The sequence below is a fragment of the Engraulis encrasicolus genome, unplaced genomic scaffold (assembly GCF_034702125.1).
Source record: "Engraulis encrasicolus isolate BLACKSEA-1 unplaced genomic scaffold, IST_EnEncr_1.0 scaffold_26_np1212, whole genome shotgun sequence".
NCBI lineage: Eukaryota > Metazoa > Chordata > Actinopteri > Clupeiformes > Engraulidae > Engraulis > Engraulis encrasicolus.
In genome coordinates, this window is record NW_026945555.1 from 1279967 (window position 1) to 1284966 (window position 5000).

A 5000-nucleotide genomic window follows, 5' to 3' on the forward strand; every position below is an offset into this window, starting at 1 on the left:
GCTCCAGTTCGCTCCGATGCGCTCACAAATTAAAAATGTTGGATTATAAAATTGGTGAAATAACGTTTATTTGATTGAGTGTACCGTTTTCGACATGTTTTTGAATTGAAAAAGAGTTGCAGGCCAACAGGTTTTAATCCTTAAATAGATATAATAATATGGACAGCCAGCCACTGACAGCGGCGCTTTCGCGTCACACGTGCCCCGCGAGGCAAGGTCTGAAGACGGAGTGTGTGAAGTAGGCTGCTATGAAAAGCAAGATGATGGGTCGTATAAAGCACGGTGATGGGACTTATAAAGCACGGTGATGGGTCTAATAAAGCAAGGTGATGGGTCGTATAAAGCAAGGTGATGGGTCTAATAAAGCAAGGTGATGGGTCGTATAAAGCAAGGTGATGGGTCGTATAAAGCAAGGTGATGGGTCGTATAAAGCAAGATGATGGGTCGTATAAAGCACGGTGATGGGTCGTATAAAGCACGGTGATGGGTCGTATAAAGCACGGTGATCACTGATGGGTCGTATAAAGCAAGATGATGGGTCGTATAAAGCACGGTGATGGGTCGTATAAAGCACGGTGATGGGTCGTATAAAGCACTGTGATGGGTCGTATAAAGCAAGGTGATGGGTCGTATAAAGCACGGTGATGGGTCGTATAAAGCACGGTGATCACTGATGGGTCGTATAAAGCAAGGTGATGGGTCGTATAAAGGTGATGGGTCGTATAAAGCAAGGTGATGGGTCTAATACAGTGTTTCTCAAACTTTTTCAGACTAAGGACCACTTGGTCACCCTGAAAACGTTCAGGGACCACCTGTCAACTGAATTGACATTGCTAATTTCGATGCAGTTCATACTTTTTATTCACATTGCAAGCCTGTCTTATTGTGGTGAAAAGATTACTTCTGCTATGTTTACCATTGCAATACATGTTACAAATACAGCCTACTCCTAGCTTGTCTTGGAAAAGTAGAAATCCCCTCACGGACCACCTGAGCTCTGTCTCGGACCACCAGTGGTCCCCGGACCACACTTTGAGAATCACTGGTCTAATAAAGCAAGGTGATGGGTCGTATACAGCAAGGTGATGGGTCATATAAAGCAAGGTGATGGGTCGTATAAAGCAAGGTGATGGGTCGTATAAAGCAAGGTGATGGGTCGAATAAAGCAAGGTGATGGGTCATATAAAGCAAGGTGATGGGTCGAATAAAGCAAGGTGATGGGTCGTATAAAGCAAGGTGATGGGTCGTATAAAGCAAGATGATGGGTCGTATAAAGCACGGTGATGGGACTTATAAAGCACGGTGATGGGTCTAATAAAGCAAGGTGATGGGTCGTATAAAGCAAGGTGATGGGTCGTATAAAGCAAGGTGATGGGTCGTATAAAGCAAGGTGATGGGTCATATAAAGCAAGGTGATGGGTCGTATAAAGCAAGGTGATGGGTCTTATAAAGCAAGGTGATGGGTCATATAAAGGTGATGGGTCGTATAAAGCAAGGTGATGGGTCGTATAAAGCAAGGTGATGGGTCGTATAAAGCAAGGTGATGGGTCGTATAAAGCAAGGTGATGGGTCATATAAAGCAAGGTGATGGGTCGTATAAAGGTGATGGGTCGTATAAAGCAAGGTGATGGGTCGTATAAAGCAAGGTGATGGGTCATATAAAGCAAGGTGATGGGTCGTATAAAGCAAGGTGATGGGTCTTATAAAGCAAGGTGATGGGTCATATAAAGGTGATGGGTCGTATAAAGCAAGGTGATGGGTCGTATAAAGTAAGGTGATGGGTCTTATAAAGCAAGGTGATGGCTCCTTTAAAGCAGTGTTTCTCAACTGGTGGGTCGCGACCCAAAAGTGGGTCGCGGAGGGGTCATGGGTGGGTCGCGGAGCCTTGGTGTAAAAAAAAAAACGTAATTCTAAAAAAAAAAAATGCAACAATTTACAACTTTTATTTTGATAGGCTAGTGAACTCTGTGTCATCTGTTGTCATAGATACAACAATCTGAATGTTTATGCGAGACAGATAGTGTACAACCAGTCATTCGAGTCTTGGTTACATTTTGAGAATTGACTTGAACGCTAAAAAAATGGGTCGCGACCTAATGAGAGTGGAAAATGGTGGGGCCCAAGACTGTTCCAGGTGAGAACCACTGGTATAAAGCAAGGTGATGGGTCATATAAAGCAAGGTGATGGGTCATATAAAGCACGGTGATGGGTCGTATAAAGCAAGGTGATGGGTCATATAAAGGTGATGGGTCATATAAAGCAAGGTGATGGGTCATATAAAGCAAGGTGATGGGTCGTATAAAGTAAGGTGATGGGTCATATAAAGCAAGGTGATGGGTCGAATAAAGCAAGATGATGGGTCGTATAAAGCACGGTGATGGGACTTATAAAGCACGGTGATGGGTCTAATAAAGCAAGGTGATGGGTCGTATAAAGCAAGGTGATGGGTCGTATAAAGCAAGGTGATGGGTCGTATAAAGCAAGATGATGGGTCGTATAAAGCACGGTGATGGGTCGTATAAAGCACGGTGATGGGTCGTATAAAGCACTGTGATGGGTCGTATAAAGCAAGGTGATGGGTCGTATAAAGCACGGTGATGGGTCGTATAAAGCACGGTGATGGGTCGTATAAAGGTGATGGGTCGTATAAAGCAAGGTGATGGGTCGTATAAAGCAAGGTGATGGGTCATATAAAGCAAGGTGATGGGTCGTATAAAGCAAGGTGATGGGTCGAATAAAGCACGGTGATCACTGATGGGTCGTATAAAGCAAGGTGATGGGTCGTATAAAGCAAGATGATGGGTCGTATAAAGCACGGTGATGGGACTTATAAAGCACGGTGATGGGTCTAATAAAGCAAGGTGATGGGTCGTATAAAGCACGGTGATGGGTCGTATAAAGCAAGGTGATGGGTCGTATAAAGCAAGGTGATGGGTCGTATAAAGCAAGGTGATGGGTCGTATAAAGCAAGGTGATGGGTCGTATAAAGCACGGTGATGGGTCGTATAAAGCACGGTGATCACTGATGGGTCGTATAAAGCAAGGTGATGGGTCGTATAAAGGTGATGGGTCGTATAAAGCAAGGTGATGGGTCGTATAAAGCAAGGTGATGGGTCATATAAATGCAAAACTCAGGTCCAAAAGTTAGAGGACGATGTTGAGCACGAGGAAGAATGTGAGCGACATAGTCGCTGTGAGTACAGACTCTTATTTTAACCTGAGAACTGAGGATGGTCTGAATGGGACCGAAACGTTTGCACTGTTCACTTGGGTAGCACTTTTTTATTTTCGAAACATGCAATAAAAGGACATTATTGCATCGGCTTACATGGTGTGCGAGTTCCCCTTCCTTGATCCTATAGTTAACCTGTTGGAACCTACGCACCCACCCGGCATCAAGAGAAAAGGCGCGGTACCTCCCTTTGAAAGAACATGAGAACTGAGGCACGAGAAAGCACGACGAGGTGCTACGCAAACACCAGCAGGATGGAACAGAACGCGAGCATTCCTCTTTTGCCAGTTCTAGATTACCGGTAAACATTTTGGGGACAGCATTTCTCCAAAGACCTTTAGTTTTGACTTCTCAATAACCCAACAATTTCCCCGTGACTATTTCTTTGGAGTTTGATTATTTAATTAGCAAACGGGCAGCCATGGCCTAGTTGTTAGAGAGTTGGTCTTTCAATCTAGGGGTTGCCGGTTCGAATCCCCCACGACCTCTCCCTACACCTCCATCCATGTCTGAAGTGCCCTCGAGCAAGGCACCTAACCCCACATTGCTCCAGGGACTGTAACCAATATCCTGAAAAATAATAGTTGTAAGTCGCTTTGAACAAATGAAAGCGTCAGCTAAGTGTAATGTAATGTAATGTAATGTAATGTGATGTAGTGTAATGTAATGTAGTGTAATGTGATGTAGTGTGATGTAATGTAGTGTAATGTGATGTAGTGTAATGTAATGTAGTGTAATGTAATGTAGTGTAATGTAGTGTAATGTAATGTAGTGTAATGTAATGTGATGTAGTGTAATGTAATGTAATGTAATGTAGTGTAATGTAGTGTAATGTAATGTAATGTAATGTAATGTAGTGTAGTGTAATGTAGTGTAATGTAGTGTAATGTAATTCAATAGGCTAGAACAGGTTGCCAGTAGGCTGCCGTCGGATTTTCCAGCTTTCAGTCTTTGTCAGTAGCCGCCCTACATGCTTGTTATCAATTCTGAATGATTTACTAATATTTTCGTTGAAAATGTTGTCAATGAGATGGCCATTCCTGCGCCATATGGGCCAGTCCATGCAAACGAAAGAATAAATATTTATTAGTAAAAGGGAAGTCACTTGCGCTCTAACCTTCTTGGTGCGTCCAGTCCAGGACGGTATACAATGTAGAGTAAACTGGTCCACTTCAGAAAGACTAGGCCAGGGATGACTGGAGCACTCAGATACTTTTTAGTATTTTATTGTGGTGAAAACATAATGACTGACGTTTCGACGCTGTGTGCGTCTTTTGACTCTGAAGAAGACGCACACAGCGTCGAAACGTCAGTCATTATGTTTTCACCACCTGGCCTAGTCTTTCCGAAGTGGACCAGTTTACAATAAATATTTATTATTTCTTCAGGTGCGCGCAAACTGTGTATGAACGCATGGCCGAAAATGCACAAAGATAAAAAAAAAATGTACGTGGGGTTGCGCCCTGTATTGTCCTGTCAACATCCCTCTGGAACATACAGAAGCCATGTGCTTGTAATTAGACTTTTTCCAGGACGACAGACCGACTCTATTGCCTACCATGTCCACTCTGCAGTCTCGTGCCATCCCTTTGCGCGAGACAAGACGTAAGACCACCTATGCCTATGCCTATGCGCATGCGCGGGAGGCACTTCGAGAGGTACCCACGCGGGTCTATATATCGATTCTCTCTTCCTCCAGCAAGTGTTCCAAATTGTCACTTCAACCAGTCCATGAAACACACCGCAATATTAGTAGCAAACGAAAAT

General features: G+C 43.7%; 1 protein-coding gene across 2 annotated transcripts in view; it reads right to left on the bottom strand.

Annotated features, from left to right (window-relative positions):
- The window catches only part of ndufs3 (NADH:ubiquinone oxidoreductase core subunit S3), a 23064-nt gene that overhangs the window by 4582 nt on the left and 13482 nt on the right, over positions 1-5000 (bottom strand). The window lies entirely within an intron of this gene.